The sequence below is a fragment of the Budorcas taxicolor genome, chromosome 10, assembly GCF_023091745.1.
Source record: "Budorcas taxicolor isolate Tak-1 chromosome 10, Takin1.1, whole genome shotgun sequence".
Lineage (NCBI taxonomy): Eukaryota > Metazoa > Chordata > Mammalia > Artiodactyla > Bovidae > Budorcas > Budorcas taxicolor.
In genome coordinates, this window is record NC_068919.1 from 40,124,084 (window position 1) to 40,146,004 (window position 21,921).

Sequence of the window (21,921 nt, forward strand, 5' to 3'; positions counted from 1 at the left end):
ACCACATCAGTAAATAGAGTCCTACTTAACTACAGTTATGTAAGTGATTTGGCACCTGTGAAGTGTTTATAGTAGGAATTTTTATGAAGTCAATAGTGTTTTTGGGGGAAGTAAACTGGACTCTAAAAATGATTTTTATTTCCACTAGAGTTGTCTAATATCCCAGAATAATATTAAGATTTATTTTAGCTTTGGGCTGATGAAAGTATGCTCCAAAAGATAGTTTGTATATTTTGATAAGAAATACCTTGTGCAGTTTTGACCAGTTCTCTGTGCTGTTTTTAGACTCAGAAATATCCCCTTCACTGTAGAGTTGGCAACAAGTAAAAGCAGACAAACCCTGTTGAATGTGCACACTTGTGATAATTGCCACACTTCAAATTATTTACATAAGACCATGTTCATTCAAATGGACTCTAATTGCCAAGCAATGAATGTAGGCTAGAGGACCCATTTTAACCAAAGGCCTTAGATAGATGTTCACTCCAGGACTGGGTTGATAAGTGCACATTTCTTCCACAGTAAGCAGATGAGCAGACATGTAGGAGGTCTAAACAGCTGTCATAAATGGGGTCCCTCAGGGCCTGATTACAGAAGCTGGATGGACTTGCCTACTGCATGCAGGTCCAACTCCTGCTTGGCTTCCCTCATTGAAATCACTATCTTTTAGGCTGGCATCCACATTTGACACCATTTATCTACATGAACAGGTGCTCCCATAAAATGAACTGCAGAAAAAGCAAATGCTATGGCAGGGCTCAGTGATTTCTGACTTGATGTTTCTGTAGAGGGTATGTTAGAAGACAGGCAAGGTTTCTCTACAGTCTCAAGAAGCTGAGCAGAGAAAACGCAGAGAACAAATTTTTTCACTGCAGAATAGCTTTTTTAAAATCTGGACCGTTTTATTTTATATCGCTTATTTAAAAACATACCAACTCCCCCAAATTCCTTTAATATCCTATAGTTCATGGTGTCTGAATTTGTGTCAGCATGATATTTGGTATAGCATTAAAACAAAACAATTGGTGGACTGTATTTCAACAAGATTATGGTGTGCCAAAGAGGATAAAGGTGAGGCTGGAGCAGGGATAAAATGAGATTTTTCCGAATGAAAAGCAACATATTTAATTCAGATCAAACATTTTTGGAGCTCACACTATTGCCAAAGTACCGAAGTGACTATTGAAGACAAAAATCTCTACAAAAGTCCAGGAAATTGGGACATAAGTTTAAAAAAGAATTGTAGAATTTACCTAATAATACAGAATGGTAATAATTTATATGTCTGACCATCAGGACTTCAGACTGGACCAACTCCCGCTTGGTTTTCAATCCAGGAAGACTTCTCTATTTTAATTTTTACACAGGTGAAATCACTTTAAAATTTTTGTTCAAAACTTCATGAATTTGAGGACTGAACAACCTGTGTAGAGATAAAGACTTGTCCAATTCAAGGCAGATCCTGTTCATCTCATCAACTTAAAAGGCCATATCGCATCAAACTCTTAAGAAAATAAGACAATGCCATACTTTAGGGCTAAGGGACGCTTAGGAAGTCAATATGATTTTGTATCACCACATTCTCACTGTCAGTTATCACAAAATTAAAATATCATCTCTTAGCAGGGGGAAAATAAAAAAGAATTAACAGATTCTTTACCAATAAACCCCACATTTAAAATGTATAGTTTTTAGATTAAAGAAAATAAAAATAATAAAATGAAACTTTTAAAAATTGGAAAAAATTATATATCTCTATATTATTCAGATAAATAGTCATCATGTAAGTAAGTCCTGTACCATAAAAGTTGGTTTTATTTTAAATTTTATATTTGAGGTTGGATGCTTTAATGAATGTATATTCTTAGCTACTTGAGGCACCAAGTGGTTGGATTCTACTTTATTTTTACTAAAGAAACTAATTTTTTTTAAAAATACTTTGTATAAATCAAATATCTAGATATAACCACCCTCTCCCAACATTTTTCAAAGGCAATTGGCATAAGTTACATAATACAAATCTCTTTTTGTTTCAGAATTTTTATCTTGCGGTATGGTTATACATTCCTTAAATTCATCCTTTCTTCTAAAGAAGTATTAGCTAAATCTCTCTTTACAATACCTGTCCCTACTTAAAATAAACAGAGATTAAAGTTGTTGTATATGACACAGTTATGTTATTTTACAATAAAAGAATTTTTGATGAAAAGCAAAATAATTTCATAGCCTTAATATCTGATCTTAGTATGTAAATACCCTTAGAATGAGAGTAAGTAAATGGACACCCAGAAGCATGGAGTCACAAGAATGGAACTACTTCTTCAGTTATCTACTAATGATAGTATTTCGGTCTTAAAAATCACACACTGTTCTGTTGAATCAGCCTCAGCTGGGACAGTATATTTTACACTCATGCATTTATGGGGGGAGAGAGATGATGAAAAAGGTGAGATACAGTTTAATGTCTGCTTTCTGGAAGGTGAAAATAGAATCTGCTTTAAAGATTTATCCCAGAGTGCAGCCTGTTCCCATTTTCTCTGTGAATTCTTCCTGATAATATATATCCTCTTTTGATCCGGAGAACTGACAAGCTTGTATTCATTTTCATGTCTCTGAGCAAACTCAGTTAGTGGCCTCTTATGAGTACAAACTGAAAGCAATTTAGTATGTTTAGGGGACTTGTTATATAGTTGATAAGGAGAAGTCATCACTAGGAAAGGAAAAGCTGTATATTCAGTGAACATCTTTTCATCATAGTCACTCTTTTTATGGACTAAAATAACAATGAGATTGCTTTATGCTGGAGATCTGTCTCTGGTATATTATGATCTTAATGTCATCACAGACCTGAAACTTTATATATCTAACTATATTTTCTTTTTCCAACTCTGTAGTATTTTCATGGGAACAAAAAATGATTAAAATTCTGATTATTAATATGAACAAAACAAAAAAGCACATCTTCAAAATTAAAATTCAGAGAGAAATTGAATCCCATAACAGAGGATTCATTTATACTCAAAGAATGCTAATAATCTTCAATCTTTGTGCATGAGATCTAAAATTCAATCAGTAATATCACCTTAACAGCAGAATCCAAAACTGAAGAGGCAAAGTAGATTTTCTTTTTTCCAAGATAACCACTTGCTGCTATTGATCAAAGCTTGATCTAGGTTGATATACTATTGACAAGCTGCAGATGGGATTTTATAGATTTATCAATGTAAATGTAATTTACCAAATGTTTTGGTAATGTTTTCTGTTAGCTATCACTCTTGCTTATAACATGAGCAAACACAGCAACTGTTCTTTCTTCTGCTGTGATAATCACACTCCAAAGAATGAGCAGCTTTAGGCAAGGAGGTGATTCACTTCTTTATTTGCCAGACAAATGCAACTCATTTGCTAGTATGAAGTATATAGGCACTTCCTACCCTGCTGCTTACCTAAATCCAGCTTCATGGCCATCCATGTTTAATATTATTAGTTTCAGGTTTGGAATTTTAAGCCATTTCAGATATAAAAGTATCAAAACTATAGTGATGCCAGAAAATATTATTTTTATTTGTGCTGTGGACATAAGAAAACTGTATGAACAGCTTGATTTATAGTTCTTGACTTCTGAATTTAGGACCTCTGTGTTGAGGAAGTCAGTGACCTTAGGGGCCAAATCAGAATCACAGAAATGCAAGGGGTGTTTGAGGCCAGGGTGAGAAAACCTTCTACATGATATAAGATGTCCTGCAAAACAAAGAGAGGCAGGGGCAATGTTTTCTTACTGCGTAATTAAACCTTGCCATTGTTCCTCTGGAGTAAGCTGGAGAAATCTTTTCAGGGAGGTACACAGCACATTAAAAACCACATCCCATCATTTGTGAGCCTGTCCTCCTATCTGATGTCCAGCCACATTGCTGTTTTTCTGCTGTCCATGGCTCTTGTGGTGTGTCTTTGCAGGAAAGCCTTCACACAGACCTCTTCCTTAGACCTCTCTGCTGATTGCCCTGGGAGACAACTGCTGATCTCTTTAGTTCTAAAGTCTCCCCAAAGTGTATCTTAAATACATACATCACCCACATTTTAAGACTTCTCATCCCAGACATAAAAGTCCCACATTTGTTTAAAATCCATCCATGGTTTTCACATGAGAGATGGTACAATAGATTAATATACATGATTACATTTATCATGTAAAAAATTGAACTTCTTTTTTTAAAAGAGCTCAGTATGCATGTGTGTATGTTCAGTCATGTCCAACTCTTTGCAACCCCATGGACTGTAGCCTGCCAGGCTTCTCTGTCCACAGGATTCTTCAGGCAAGAATACTGGAGTGGTTTGCCATTTCCTCCTCCAGGAGATCTTCCCCACCTAGGGACTGAACCTATATTTCCTGCATTAGCAGGTGGATTCTTTACCACTGCCACCAGGGAAGTCCAGAAAGAGCTCAATATATGTATGTGTATGTGTGTATATATATGTGTATATATATATATATGAATATATATATACACACAAACACACAATACATGAACCTACTTACATTCTTTGGTGTGTTGCAGAGGCCATGAGTTCAGGGGATGAGAAGTTTAAATGAAGTAAATGAGATTAAGGCTTGGTTTGTGTTTGGAAGAGATGGTTAATGAAGTCTAGGGCTGTCAAGAGGCACATGGATGGATTTAGTCATACTGATGGAATTCTTGTTCTTTCTTCCCATATAACCAGAAGTCCCTATTGGTGTTGGAGGTTTAGATTTATCTCTTTTATCTAGTATCAAATGTTATGATTTATATTTGAACAATGGCCCCATAAATACTTGCTAGAAGAGTGATGATGTCCTTAATTCATCATACTTATTTTCATTTCAAATTTATCCCTGAAAATCATATGGTAAAAGAATGTTAGTGCTAGATTTCTCACATTTCATACCTACTAGTGGGGCTTTCCTGGTGATTCAAATGGCAGAAAATCCACCTGCAAGGCAGAAGACCTGGGTTTGATCCCTGGATTGGGAAAATCCCCTGGAGAAGGTAATGAAAATGCACTCCACTATCCTTGCCTGGAGACATGGACAGAGGAGCTTGGTGGGCTACAGTCCATCAGGTCCCAAAGAGTCAGACACAACTGGGTGACTAACATTTTCATCCCTATAAAGTAGCAGATGAAAGAAAAAATTTGGCTTAAGTACCATAGCACTAAATTTACCTTTTTGCCTCTTATATAGGAAATCGTGAGTAAGATACACTCTGCCTAAGCAATCTTAAGCTTTACTTAGGTCTCAGTTCAGAATTATATCAATTTGGACCAAAAACCTAAGCAAAACTTTTCAAACAAAGAGAACCTACTTTAATGTTTATGGTCACTTTTTAAAATATAAACTTATTTATTTTAATTGGAGGTTAATTACTTTACAATATTGTATTGGTTTTGCTATACATCAACATGAATTCTCCACAGGTATACACGTGTTCCCCATCCTGAACCCCCCTCCCTCCCCGTACCATTCCTCTGGGTCACTTTTAAAGTTTGAGGTATAGTCAAGTAATAGTGAATTTGTGAATGAGGATATAGAATGTCTCAGTATTGTTGTTTAGCTGCTAAGTCATGTCCAACTCTTTGAGACCCCATGGACTACAACATGCCAGGCTTCCCTGTCCATCACTAACTCCCAGAGCTTGCTCAAATTCATGTCCATTGAGTCAGTGAGGTAAACCAACCATCTCATCCTCTGTTATCCCCTTCTTCTGCCTTCAATCTCACCCAGGATTAGGATCTTCTTCCAGTGAGTCAGATCTTTGCATCAGGTGGCCAAAGTAAATGGAACTTCAGCTTTAGCATCAGTCCTTCAAATGAATATTCAGGGTTAATTTCCCTTGGGATTGACGAGTTTGATCTCCCTTGCAGTCCTAGGGACTCTCAAGAGTCTTCTCTATTCTCTAGCATCACAATTTGAAAGTGTCAGTTCTTGGGTGCTCAGCCTTCTTTATGATCAAACTCTCACATTCATAAATGACTACTGGAAAATCATAGCTTTGACTATACAGACCTGAATTTAATGAAATATATATATCTTTATTATCAAAAGTAGCTATATTAGAAGCAGTCTAGGAAGGACATAATTTTTGATATGTAGGTTTTACAGTTAATAATTGTTCTCTAATCATTACAGATAAATGCTAGCTAAAACCATCCCCACCCCCAAGGAAACATTAGATGGTTTTAATTAATATAGAAAATATTAAAAGTAAGATGTTATGTGCTATAACTCATGACCTGTAAATGTAGATTCATAGTGATGAATGATATCTGCCTTTGAAACAAATTACTGAAAACATGGATCTGAGCTTGGAAAATATGAAACTTGATTGATTAGTAATCAAATCATTTAAAATTATTTAATATTAATGAGAAAATTTTCCTTTTTCCAATTTAGCAAGAAATTTTAATATAGGGCACAATTATGATGGGCAATATAACATTCCCTTTTATCTGGAATGGAATCAGTTGGAAAAAGTTTATGATTCTTATCAACCTAATTTACAAAATTAGCTTATTTCATATGGCACAATTTTGAAATGATTCTTAAAAGATTAAGTGCTTATATATGTGATTTTTAATTATTAAGATTGCTACAACCATATGAAGTAGACTGTAGTTAAGGGAGATTCTTTTTCTGCCACTACACAAGAAAAGAAGAGCATTTTATGAGAAAAATTGTATCAGGTTTCCAGCCCATTAATTAATCCTAAGTTTCAAGATTAGACATCGTTGCATTGCTGTTGTGTATTGCTCTAGTATTCCATAGAAGGGCTTGGGGTTTACGACAAAAGTTTCGGGGCAGGATCAATCAAGATCTACCTTTCGGGTAGTAACTTTTAAGTAAACTAAGACTATATATATTCCCATCCTATCGAGAATCTCAAAGTCTGGCATTACTACAGTGTTTTCAGAAATTTTGTGAAACACCACGAGCAGATTTCATACTGAGAAAGCATGGCAGCTGTGGGTAATTGATCAAATCTCATGGTGTGACAGTTTCCTTATAAAATTCTCTAACTAAATGAGGAAGGTAGATTTTATTTTCTGCTTTTGAGTGATTTAATTATTTAAAACATTTAAAGAAGGTGCCATATTGATAAGTCAGTTTCAAACAAAAAAACCCAGAAACTAAAAAACTAAATACATTCTCTTTGAGTACTGGTCATTTTCAGTGTTGAATATCAGTTCAACCTTGGGTATTCTAAATTCTGAGAACTTACATAGGGAATGAGAACAAAAATCTCTCATTTCTCTTATCAAATATGTGTAACTTGATTTTCCAGTCTTTTAGTATTAATTTTTTAAGGGCATTGAAAAGTAGACCTGGAAATAATAAAGTCATATGTTTGAGAGTACAACTCATTACAAAGAGACTGAGAAAGTAGTTAAATATGCCTTAAGCATCTTCATCATGAGCATAAGCAACATATCTTGGTAATTTCATTTGAATATAGTTTATAAAAGCAAGCCAGAAAAAAAAAATAAAATAAAAAAAAAAGCAAGCCAGTATTCAAAAGGTTGGAAAATAAAGTTGGAATTTTGAATAGTTCTTGCTGAGTTGCCTTTAAAGTTCAATATTTAACATATATTTTTGCTTGATCTTGTATTGTCATCTAGGAAACACATTTTCCCAAAGGGTAGAGGATAGAAGACCCTCTCCTGCATCCCCATTGTTGCAGCACCCCTTGCTGGAGTGTGCACATGTTGACTTCTAGAACACAGTTGTATGGTTTCTATATGAATGTTGTTTTTCACTTTTCTGCAGGCAGCATACAGAAGTATCATATGCCCAGGCACTTGGTAACTACCATCTAGATGCACAGGTTGTATCTTTCTCTAGTAAATAACAGAAACAGAAGCCATGAAGTGGCTTCCCTTGCTTTGGCACCTGGAATAAATATTATTTATAATTTTGAGAGAAGAAATGCATCTTAGTGTAGAAATACAAATAGCAGTGGAGAAGGCAATGGCACCCCACTCCAGTATTCTTGGCCTGGAAAATCCCATGGTTGGAGGAGCCTGGTAGGCTGCAGTCCATGGGGTTGCTAAGAGTCAGACACGACTGAGCGACCTCACTTTGACTTTTCACTTTCATGCATTGGAGAAGGATATGGCACCCCACTCCAGTACTCTTGCCTAGAGAATCCCAGGGATGGGGGAGCCTGGTGGGCTGCCGTCTATGGGGTTGCACAGAGTCAAACATGACTGAAGCAGCTTAGCAGCAGCAGCACAAATAGCAGAGGGCCACACATACTGTTTGGACAGTGATCCAAGCGTTTAGGGCGTGAACTAAAAAGTCATGTTTAATCTGGGTCTGACCCGTCGTCCTGCATTTGCACAATCCTACTAAGGGCCTCTTAGTAGGGAAAATGTGGAGTCATTTCATCTCATTTCTTCAAGGATAGAACAGTTAGAAGCAAAATGGATTATTCTGATTGCTCTAAGGATGTGGGTTTCATCTAGTCAAGGGGCTTACTCAACTTGAGTCTGAACACACATATGATCCACGAACTAAATGTTCATGTTTACAATGCAAAGTTAAATACACCCAGTCCAAAATTTGAGCAGTTAGGTATTTAGGAACAGTAATCCCAAGTAAGTAAACTTCAAATAGGATTGGATAACACATCTGAGGTCATCCCAGACTGCAGATTGTAATATGGGTCAGTGAACCAGAACATTTTTGAGGCTAAAAGTGTCCAATTGCCTCCTGTTTAAGCTCACTTCATGAAGCCATGAAAGGGGCTGCCTATCCATGAAGGACTGGATATGCTGATAGGCAACCATAGTTGCAAGCTTTCTGTTCAGTTCAGTTGCTCAGTCGTGTCCAACCCTTTGCGACCCCATGAATCGCAGCACGCCAGGGCTCCCTGTCCATCACCAACTCCCGAAGTTCACTCAGACTCACATCCATCGAGTCAGTGATGCCATCCAGCCATCTCATACTCTGTCGTCCCCTTCTCCTCCTGCCCCCAATCCCTCCCAGCATCAGAGTCTTTTCCAAGGAGTCAACTCTTTGCATGAGGTGGCCAAAGTATTGGAGTTTCATCTTTAGCATCATTCCTTCCAAAGAAATCCCAGGGCTGATCTCCTTCAGAATGGATTGGTTGGATCTCCTTGCAGTCCAAGGGACTCACAAGAGTCTTCTCCAACACCATAGTTCAAAAGCATCAATTCTTCAGCGCTCAGCCTTCTTCACAGTCCAACTCTGCCTAATTCCTTATCTTGGCAAATGTTTTTCACTGATAGATAGAAATACTTTGCTCCCATTAGCAGGTTCAGACCAGTTTTGTCTCTGGAAATAATACTGAATTTTGACAGTAAACAGGAAAGCCACCTAAGACTTGAAATAAGTTATCCATACCCCAAGTCAGTCGTCTTCTATATTTAAAACTATATTGGAATTGTGACTTATGCAGCAGATTTCCTTTTCATGTTGTCTCCAGCTTTCAGATAGCTGTGTTTTTCCTAGTGACAAACTTTGTCTTGACTTTTGACCAATATTTCATCCTTTATAGGACCAAGCCCGTGTCTAAATTAGAAATCAAAACACATATGTTTAAACTTCAGTGCAGTGGTGAGAAAAGATTTAAAAGATTTTAACAGAGCTTAAAGATGCAGGTATTGTGTTAAATATCATCAGTTGGCATCAAAATTTCCATATGAGGGATGTCAGTCAGTGCATTACCTTGGTGTATGTTTGGATATTGTATATGGTCTATCAGTGTGGAGCTTCTCTTAGTTTCTGAACCACCCTCAGCAACAATGTTCCATTTCATGGCTTGTCCCATTGGCTACAGACCATTGTGATGAACCAGGCATTTAATTATAATATTATACGCTATTATTTCCTTTTTATATAAAGCTGAGGGTGGTCCTCTCTGAAATAAAAAGAGACCAATATTTGTGTGGCTTAATGAAAAATGGAATTTATTACACTCCTATTCATAAAATCTTCTCTTTAGTCAACAAATGCGTATTGGAAACCAATTGTATTATAGATGAAAGGGATGGAAAAGTGAGTTTGGACACATTATCTATTTGTAAGCAATTTATGTTATTATGGAAGAAGCTTAGAAATAATTATGTTATAATGTGACAAGTGTTTATAAAATTGGTAAACACATGCTATGTAGTGGCAAAGGAGGTTACCAGTTTATGCTGGAGGGGCTGGTGCTAACAAATGTTAATTATTTTGCCACTTCTGCTCAGTGTGGCTTGCTATTCAAGATAACAAATGAATTAAAGAACTCCTCCATGACAGAATACATTTCTTTCTATATCTAAAACCTATTTTCTTGCCACATTCTAAAAGGCATTTCAAATTTTCTAAAATTTCATGCGAGGTTCTTGCTATGCTTGTGATATTCTAATAATCTTCTCAATTTTAAATATGCCTTTATCAAATGCAATTTCCATGCTGTCTGATATTTTTGAGACTATAGTCAACTCTAATAAGATATTTATAGAAAACAACCTGATGAACTTTTGCATATTTTAGTCACTCTGTTCAACTTTAAACAATATTTCCATGACACCCTGAAGACATTTATCAGCATAGTACATTCTGAATCAAGTTGATACAGCAGTTTTCTCCTAACCTTTTCAAAATTGCCTTATTTCTTTAAAAAAGTTTTCTTGCACTTCAAGAGATAGCCAACTGTGTGAAGTCATCTTGGAAGCAGACCGAAAGCCCCATTCTAAGCAAGGAGCCTGGTAACCTTAGTTAATTGGATGCCCATTCTGAGAACTCTGTATAGTGAGATGTGTTAATTGCCTTGCCTTATCACAATATAATGATGCAATTAACTTGTATCACCACTATGGGCTGTTTGTTAGCAAATATTTTATTTCAAAGATATCAATACCCACAAAGACCAGCACACATTCTGTCTAGAAGGTATTGACATATAATTGTGCTGAAATATGCTTTTTAGTGGATATTCAACCTCTACTGACCATGATCTTTTAAAAATAAAATGTTCTCAGCATGAAGAGAAAGAAAGGATAATGACTCTCTTGAAAAATTTAACTCATTTACATATTTTTTCCTTGCTCAACAAATTTACATTTATGATCCTAGTTCAGCAAGCATTTTTCCCCCCTCTTTTGGCATACAGGTCTCCAGGTAATTAGTTAGGGAGCTTATAATTTTTTTTAGTAGAAACTGTAGAGAAAATTAGCAGTATCTTGCATTTATGTGGGTAGTAAATTTGTTATAATCCCAGTGTCCTGAAAATCACATCTCTGAAAAAAAAACAGAGAAAATAAGTCTACCCTGTACTAGTTCCTTCATATGGGGAGAAAATGTCTGCATATTCACTACAGCCAATAAAATCTGCCATGATTGTCATGGAAGCAGGAAGCAAGAAGGATAAGGGCCAAAAGGATTGTTACCATAATGATCTTTTTGTTTTGAAAAATGTGGGGTTGATAGCAGTGCTAAGGATAGTAACCGCATATTTGAAGTTAGCGTTTTCTTGATGCTCCAGATGTGAAGGGAGAGTCTGCATGCATACATGCACACTCTTGTATCCTCATGGTTCTGCAAAAAGCAATTAGATTTAAGCAAGTGCATTATGCATTTCCCTTCTCCTGGCAAAACGCTATGATTTAATATAATTATGTTGCTATCCACAAGTGAGCACCTCCATCTGTTTTCCACAATGGATTCAGCAAATAGTCTTGGATGGGTAAAGGATCTTAAGAACTGCTCAATAGATAAGCCTTTCCTGATGTCTGCAAATATCCAGGTGTAAGGCACTTGCTATCTCCTTTCATCAGTAATAAATTCACAAATCCTTACCTTTCAGGCAACTTAAATTCAACTTTTAGGGACCCATAATTTTTGAAAGTTATTTGGTCAACTTTTCTTGGTTTACAAAGAAATGTTAAATTGTGCTTTTTCTGTGATTTCCTGGCTGCTTTTCCCAGTGTAAAGTTTTGTCTTCTGTGTTGTACTGGGAAGGCATGTGTTAGATTAATTCTTTCATTTCATCCTTATCTGTACTACATTCCATAACATGGAGCCCTAAAGTGCATTGCTTTATGGATGATGGTAGAATAAAAGAAGACCTCCTTCGAAAGTAGATATTTTCATTAAATATGAATTCTGAAAGCCAGCATGTAATTTTATCCTGATATAAATAAATATGAGGAAGAGAAATAATTTTCCTCACTATCATACTTAGTCACAAAGAGTATATAATTTCATGCTGAGTTGTATTTGTATCTGCCCATAAGTACTTGAGCCAGTAAAATACTCTGTTTTTCAGTAACAACCTCACTACCAATCAGAACTGTAATGGTGTGTGTAATTAATGAACTTGAATTGAGATGATATTAGGTGGTTTTGGAATAAAATGAAATAATTATGGTGAATAATTCATTTTTCCCAATACAACAGTGGTATCTTTTGTGCAAGAAATTCACAAAAGATATGCATATTTTTATCTTAAAGGATTTCTGTAAGGAAATAAAATTTTCCTCTCAAGAGTAAGTGGCTTCTACCAACTCTTTCCTTGGTTTTTCCAGGAGGCAGAGAAACAAGCCAATGAGAGGTGAAGAAAATTACTGAGCTTTTGATCTGTAAAATTTGGACACTGTCCATATTTATTAATGCCACACATTACATCTGCTTTTGTCTTTTTCGATAATGGTTGACAATTAGAGGATTTTTATTTCTTGGAATCTCCAACGGAGCTTAAAGATGCTCTGAGAAATGTTAAATGACTGAATAGCATCTTGATCTATCAAACATGTTGGACTGAATATATAGTACACAATATATTTGTATGGTCTCAGAAGTGGGCTGAATGGCCAAATATTTATGTCCCTTTCACTGATACTCAAGCTTCTGCAGTCAATTTCCTACCTATAGCACAAATTGCATCAAGTATGCTTAGGAAGCAGCTTCCTCAGATACATGCTCAATTATGATAAAATATTCTGTGGGAGAAAAGAGATGTTACATAGAAAATTTGTGTATATTAATGTCCTACCTTAGTCAATACAAGTTAATAGATATCAGCCTACTAAGTAAACCCCTGGAGGAAGGGATGGCAACCCACTCCAGTATCCTTGCCTGGAGAATCCTATGGACAGAGGAACCTGGCAGGCTACAGCCCATGGGGTTATACATGCTTAATATATGGGCAGTTTATTTTTGATAATTTTTAACATTGTCTCCTACTTTAATTTTTCTTTTCAATTCACATTATTTTGCTTTGCAATTGAACATCTCTTTGTTAGATTCACAACCCCTCCCATTTTTTTCACTTTACCCTAGTTAAAAATATTAACCTTTCCAAAATAATTAATAATGTACTCCAATACCAGAATCATATGTATTAAATTCACAGAGATTCTTTAAAAGTATACTGTTTGTCATTAAACAAAAAGACAAGAAATAAACAGAAATAGCATAAAGGATAATCAGAATTTTAGCATTTAATACTCATTTGGCTCATGAGATAACTGTTATACATGCTTTTGGTACATAGACCTGTGTTTACTTTAGAATGTGTAGCTGCATAGTTTTGTTATCCAAATTAATATCTTTTCAACATATTCAATGTGTAACTAAATAAAAAACCAACACCCGAGTTACCATCTTTTAACATTTTCTTGGTCTAAGATGGAGTTCTTCTTTGCTATAGTATTTGATTCCTTTAAATTTCTTTTTAATGCATTCAACTCCTTATCTTTTTATTATAAAATATTTCTTTTAAAACTTACTTTTTTGCCTCCTTGTAAAGAGAATATCCTCTTTAGTATATAATTTTTCTTAACTTGTTTGAAAAATATTAGTAAAGGAATTCTCTCTATATTTTTTTCTCCCTGGAAACTCTGATCATCTACTTCTCTTCATTAAGGCAAAGTCTGTTTTTCATCTTCACTGTGGTCCTTAAAGAAGGTGAAGCGTTTGCTGAAGGTTGATGCCTACATGTTCTGTTGATTCCGCTCTGTAGTATCTCTCATCTGTCTCCTACTTTCCATTTCCAAAGCTTGTTCTCTAAACTATCACACAAATTAAGATGTCAACTTTCCAGACTCTTATCTCCGCTTCCATATTATTACATTCTGACATACAAAATAATCTTTTGAAAATACATGTAACTTTTCATCAATTTTTTAAAATCACATTTTCAAATAAAATCAAAACTCTTAAATGTCACATGTAGTAATCTTTACTATTTTGCAAATAATAACATATTTGGTTTATTTTTTCAAAATTAATTAGAATTATTAATTTGTTCTATCGGTTTTAACTCTGTACTCATCCTTGTGGTTTCTTCGCACTTTCCTGCAGTGATTTCAGCAGCCATCTTTTGTGTGGTATGGTCTCATTCTGACATCCTCTTGCCCTTCATGTGCACCCCTAGCACATGGGAAGCTTTTAACCATGAGTCTCTTAACTGCATATGGCTTTCCCAGGTGTATTATAATTATATATACTTGAATTATTCTTCCTCTTAAGCAGCAAGCCTTATAGAGACAGAATCTGCACATGAATCATCTTTTGTATATTGCTGGTGTGGTGCTTTGCACTTAATGAGCCCTTAATAATGACTCAATGAATAAAAATGAAATGGTTAATTAGGTGATACATAATGTTCTGGAGTGATCTATACCTGGAGTGGCCAATAGGTCAGAAACAAAATACTTAAATTGGGCTTCCTGTGGTAACTTTTTCAGCCAAGTTTACCACAGGAAGGATTGCTAATCAGTTTCCTCAAGGAGATTAGTCTCATTGAGAAGACTAGGTAAAGTGTGATTTAGGAACAAATAATAAAATGCAATATAGTAGAGGGTTCAGTAAAGATGTAGAACATAAATGCCACACACATATGGAGGAAGAAGGAATATTCTGAGAAAGAGATAAGGCCACACATAGTTGAATGTTGAATCATGTAGAACTGATAGAATTTGAATAGGCAGAGGAGAAGTGAGAATGACCTTTTGAATTGAGTTCTGTTTAGTAATGTCTTCAGTGAAGGTAAAATAAGAGCCCAAAACCAAAAATGCATAATGTGTAGTAGGTTGAATGCTCTCTTCCTTAGATTTCTAGATTTTATCCCAGAAGTAGAAATTATTCAGGGGTGTTACTGGATTTGAATAAATATCAAAGCAACTCTATACTTCCTCCTGCTAAAGCTGCTTTCAAGACTCTAAAGTTCCACATAGGAGAGCTGTTCACTGTTTTTGATAGTAAAATCAAAATTCTAGAATTAGCATTCTTATGTCACTTCATTTTACAAACAACAATTCAAACTAGGCGTTGACTAATCTTTGTAGAAAAGTCAATAGAAACAACCACTTTTAGCAACAATAGACTATTGTTCTTTTACCCAACAAGCTTAGGAATTATGGAGCAATTTGTTACCTTTGTGACTGGCCCATACTTTTAAAGCATTCAAGTCAGTTCAGTTCAGTCGCTCAGTCGTGTCCGACTCTTTGCGACCCCATGAATCGCAGCACGCCAGGCCTCCCTGTCCATCACCAACTCCCAGAGTTCACTCAAACTCACGTCCATCGAGTCGGTGATGCCATCCAGCCATCTCATCCTCTGTCGTCCCCTTTTCCTCCTGCCCCCAGTCTCTCCCAGCATCAGGGTCTTTTCCAATGCGTCAACTCTTCGTATGAGGTGGCCAAAGTCCTGGAGTTTCAGCTTTAGCATCATTCCTTCCAAAGAAATCCCAGGGCTGATCTCCTTTAGAATGGACTGGTTGGAGCTCCTTGCAGTCCAAGGGACTCTCAAGAGTCTTCTCCAACACCACAGTTCAAAAGCATCAATTCTTCGGGACTCAGCTTTCTTCACCATCCAACTCTCATATCCATACATTACCACTGGAAAACTATAGCCTTGACTAGATGGACCTTTGTTGGCAAATTAATGTCTCTGCTTTTCAATATGCTATCTAGGTTGGTCATAATTTCCTTCCAAGGAGTAAGCGTCTTTTAATTTCATGGCTACAATCACCATCTGCAGTGATTTTGGAGCCCCCCAAAATAAAGTCTGACACTGTTTCCACTGTTTCCCCATCTATTTGCCATGAAGTGATGGGCCCAGATGCCATGATCTTCATTTTCTGAATGTTTAATTTTAAGCCAACTTTTTCACTCTGCTCTTTCACTTTCATCAAGAGGCTTTTTAGTCCTTCTTCACTTTCTGCCATAAGGATGGTGTCATCTGCATATCTGAGGTTATTGATATTTCTCCCAGCAATCTTGATTCCAGCTTATGTTTCTTCCAGCCCAGTGTTTCTCATGATGTACTCTGCATATAAGTTAAATAAGCAGGGTGACAATATACAGCCTTGTCGTACTCCTTTTCCTATTTGGAACCAGTCTGTTGTTCCATGTCTAGTTCTAACTGTTGCTTCCTGACCAGCATATAGGTTTCTCAAGAGGCAGGTCAGGTGGTCTGGTATTCCCATCTCTCTCAGAATTTTCCACAGTTTATTGTGATCCACACAGTCAAAGGTTTTGGCATAGTCAATAAAGCAGAAATAGATGTTTTTCTGGAACTCTCTTGCTTTTTCCATGATCCAACAGATGTTGGCAATTTGATCTCTGGTTCCTCTGCCTTTTCTAAAACCAGCTTGAATTCTAAATGGTATTAATAACACAGCACATGAATAATTGATTACATTTACTATACTTAATATTTTAAGCAAACATTCATGATCCTCAAGGAGACTATGTACTTAAAGAGCTAAGGAAAGTAGTGACGTTTTTGTGATTTAATTAATTGACACCTCTAAGGACCTGACCTGTTCACCTGCTGAAATGCTAACTATGCAAAGGTGAAAGCATATAAGAGAATAATTATAATTACTTGGGATTAGTCCAAGAAAAAATTCACTATATAATTTAAAGGTACATTCAACAGTTTGCCAAACGATCCAAGTTAAAGATTTTCTTTTAATTCCCTGATGGCTCAGAAGGTAAAGAATCCACCTGCAATGTAGGAGACCTGAGTTCTGTCCCTGAGTCAGGAAGATCCCCTAGAGAAGAGAATGGCTACCCCCTTCAGTACTCTTGCCTGAAGAACTGCATGGACAGAGGAGCCTGGTGGACTACAGTCCATGGGGTCACAAAGAGTCTGACACAACTGAGTAACAAACACTTTAATTATTAATTTTGATATATTCCAGTTAATAATTGTAGTTCCTCTAATGACATAACAGCAAAATTATTACATGGGAAGTCATTGAAAGAGACTAGAGAAATCTTGTCTGTTTACAAATTTTCATAGGGTGCAGAATTCCACAGCTTTATTTACTCTTAAATTTTGCCTTTTATATTGTTCTTTTACTATAACTTTTTTTTTTTTTTTAATTTAAGGAGTGTGCCTCTTGCTCTGCTATTGTATTTCCAGATCTAGAAACCTTCTGGGTCCCAGCAGAAGTTTCACTCAACCCTAAATACTTTAGTATTCTTCTTGGTTGGAAGTCATCTCTGTCCTTCCAAAGTCTTCATACTTGACATTTCCTCTTAGGTTCTGTATACTTATCATTTGCCATCATTCTTGACTATATTAATTGCATTTTTTAATTATAAAAAATTATATCTAATGTGAAACTTTACTCTTTGCTTTTGATGAATGTCCTATGATTATGTAACAAATCAGTATAAGAGAAAACTGGGTGAAGAGTACATAGGAACTTTTCTATTTTTGCAACTCTTTGAGTTCAGCTTTTAAAAATCTTTTTAATAGAACACATGGTTAGTTATACTTGAGCAGAATGTTTGAGGTCAACCAAATGATGGTGTTATGTAATTATAGGTCTATGAAAATGCACAAACAAGAGGATAAATAATAGATCTCAGACCAGAGCCTTTGTCAGCTTTCCCTGAACCTGTAAAATAAAGGTGGAGCTGATAAAAACTTCTAAAACTCTACAAAAGATAGAGACCCCTCATTTCAATATTTTTGTCAAAACAAAACCTTCTTGAGGTCATTTGCTGACCAACAGTCCTTTCCCATGTATATACATTTTTTTCTTTCAGACCAAATTTAGGCTACTGAAATCTTTGCGAGAAGATGAATATATATGAATAAATTGTTATGGAGAGCAAAAACTTTTGTTTTAATGAAACTCCATATCTTTGCTGTAACTTTTCTCTGTAATAAATGCCTATATAAAGGGAAAGGATAATTTTTTAAATGATTGATTAACTAATTCAGAGTCTAAAAAATAAAGAAATTTACTACTTCCAGATACAGTGACCAAAAAAAAATCTGACATCTGTGGTTGATCCATTCATTAAAAGAAGACAATCTGTGCAGCCCATTTCTGTAACTCTTTTGCAGACTGGCTAAACTTTTCATTCGCATAAAATTGGAGATGGGCTGTTTAGTTTATTGGTAATTGCTCCACAAGCAGAATGGTCCTATGTTTGCCAGTCCACAAACTCCATAGATGTTTATCCACTCACTGCAGTGCCAGCCTGCTGCATTATTTCAGCAAGCAACATTTCCTTGATGAAAAAAGAGCAGCTGCTCACTCAGAATAAACTTGTTTCTGTTTATGCTGTCAGCAGAAAGCTGTTTTAAAAAATCATTAGATGTGTCATGCTGTTGCAGTATGTTAAATTGTGAAACTAAAGAAACATTCCTGAAAGATAAGCACCGCGTTACCTCCATGCCTTCATCAGAGTGTTTCTATCTTCCTTCTGAATTATTCAAATACAGAGAAGATGGGTGATATCAGGCATTAAGACACAGTGTTAATGATGCCAAGATGATGGCTTGTAGCTTCTTCGAGGTTAGTGAGCTATAGACAAAGGGAAATATGTAGAGAATACTACAATAAGATCAGGTGACCTTACTGATGCTGGCTCTACCAACGATAATCTCTATGACCTGGGATATGTCTCTGGATTCATCTGAGCTGCATTTTTAATGTATTCTGAATGGTCTCTTAAGGACATCACATGTTATCATGGGATGTTGCTTGTTAACATTTTTATCAGTTTTGAAAATATGCATGACAGATATAAATTTATTCTGACCTTTTTTTAAATTACCAAAAGCTCTGTTTTACTAAAACAGCCAATAAAGATATCTTTAAGAGTGACACATTTACTTTGTTAAGCTAAAACATCTAGAAGTAGACTTTGAATTTTTTCCACCAGTTATCATTGGTAAAATATGGTAATGTTTGTTGTTGTTTAGTTGCCAAGTCATGGCCCACTCTTTGAGACCCTAGGTACTGTATCCCACCAGGGTCGTCTGTCCATGGGATTTCTCAGGCAAGAATACTGGAGTAGCTTGCCATTTCCTTCTCCAGAGGATCTTCCCAACCTGGTGATTGAACCCATGTCTTCCGCTTGACAGGTGGATTTTTCACCACTAAGCCATCAGCAAACTGGGCTTCCCAGTTGGCAGTAGTGGTAAACAATCCACCTGAAATGCAAGAGATGAAGGAGAGGCAAGAGATGCAGTTTCAATCCCTGGATTGGGAAGATCCCCTGGAGGAGGGCATGGCAACCCACTCCAGTATTCTTGCCAGGAAATCCCATGAGCAAAGAAACCTAGCAAGCTACAGTCCATAGAGTTGCAAAGAGTTGGGCACAACTGGAGCAACTAGCAACTGCTAGTGTGGTATGCATTAGAATACTGGATTTTTATCATTAGGATGTTATATGACCTATTAGCATCAAAAATACTCATCTAAAAGAAAACAAGTAGAAAAGTAGCTTATGTGTTTCTTTCCCAACTTTTGTGAAATAAAAATATGTTTATTATATATATATATAAACATATATACATACATGCACAAAAATATACAGTAAGATATTACCAAACTATATAAAAGCTCTTTTACTTTGGAAGAGATAATTATCTGGGAGATCTCCATTTTATGTTATATACTTTCATAATATTTGAAGATTTACAGTTCTTTTTCATACCTTTTGCTTTATTAAGTCCTCTTAATAGCCCCAATAACTTAAAATACTACACCAAGGATGAAAAGATCTTAAGGTTCAGCCAATGTAGGCTCGTAAACCAAATACAGTATTGGGTTAGGATTCTGGAGATTAGGTACTGAATATGCTATTAAGAAGAGATGGCAAGAATACACAGAAGAACTGTACAAAAAAAAATCTTCAGGACCCGGATAATCATGATGGTGTGATCACTCATCTAGAGCCAGACATCCTGGAATGTGAAGTCAAGTGGGCCTTAGAAAGCATCACTACAAACAAAGCTAGAGGCGGTGATGGAATTCCAGTAGAGCTATTTCAAATCCTGAAAGATAATGCTGTGAAAGTGCTGCACTCAATATGCCAGCAAATTTGGAAAACTCAGCAGTGACCACAGGACTGGAAAAGGTCAGTTTTCATTCCAATCCCAAAGAAAGGCAATGCCAAAGAATGCTCAAACTACTGCACAATTGCACACATCTCACATGCTAGTAAAGTAATGCTCAAAATTCTCCAAGCCAGGCTTCAGCAATACGTGAACCGTGAACTTCCTGATGTTCAAGCTGATTTTAGAAAAGGCAGAGGAACCAGAGATCAAATTGCCAACATCTGCTGGATCATGGAAAAAGCGAGAGTTCCAGAAAAACATCTATTTCTGCTTTATTGACTATGCCAAAGCCTTTGACTGTGTGGATCACAATAAACTGAAAAATTCTGAGAGAGATGGGAATACCAGACCACCTGACCTGCCTCTTGAGAAATCTGTATGCAGGTCAGGAAGCAACAGTTAGAACTGGACATGGAACAACAGACTGGTTGCAAATAGGGAAAGGAGTACGTCAAAGCTGTATATTGTCACCCTGCTTATTTAACTTCTATGCAGAGTACATCATGAGAAACGCTGGACTGGAAGAAACACAAGCTGGAATCAAGATTGCCAGGAAAAATATCAATAACCTCATATACGCAGATGACACCACCCTTATGGAAGAAAGTGAAGAAGAACTAAAAAGCCTCTTGATGAAAGTGAAAGAGTTGAGCGAAAAAGTTGGCTTAAAGCTCAACATTCAGAAAATGAAGATCATGGCATCCGGTCCCATCACTTCATGGGAAATAGGTGGGGAAACAGAGGCAGACTTTATTTTGGGGGGCTCCAAAATCACTGCAGATGGTGATTGTAGCCATGAAATTAAAAGACACTTACTCCTTGGAAGAAAAGTTATGACCAACCTAGATAGCATATTCAAAAACAGAGACATTACTTTGCCGACTAAGGTCCGTCTAGTCAAGGCTATGGCTTTTCTAGTGGTCATGTATGGATGTGAGAGTTGGACTGTGAAGAAGGCTGAGTGCCAAAGAATTGATGCTTTTGAACTGTGGTGTTGGAGAAGACTCTTGAGAGTCCCTTGGACTGCAAGGAGCTCCAACCAGTCCATTCTAAAGGAGATCAGCCCTGGGATTTCTTTGTAAGGAATGATGCTAAAGCTGAAACTCCAGTACTTTGGCCACCTCATGCAAAGAGTTGACTCATTGGAAAAGACTCTGATGCTGGGAGGGATTGGGGGCAGGAAGAGAAGGGGATGACAGAGGATGAGATGGCTGGATGGCATCACTGACTTGATGGACGTGAGTTTGAGTGAACTCCGGGAGTTGGTGATGGACAGGGAGGCCTGCCGTGCTGCGATTCACGGGGTCTCAAAGAGTCGGACACAACTGAGCGACTGAACTGAACTGAACTGATGCTGCCTATACAAACCGTGAACAAGCATTCTGGAGATAATTCCTCATTTGTCCCCATGAACAGTAACACCTGAGCAACACATGGATCAGGACCTCCTGGTGGTTGTACTTCAAGACATTCCATGGTAAAGCTCCTACATCTCGTCATTGGATCACCACCACCATCTATGTTTTCAGAGTCATTGAAATTCTGCTTAAACTTGACTCTCAAAA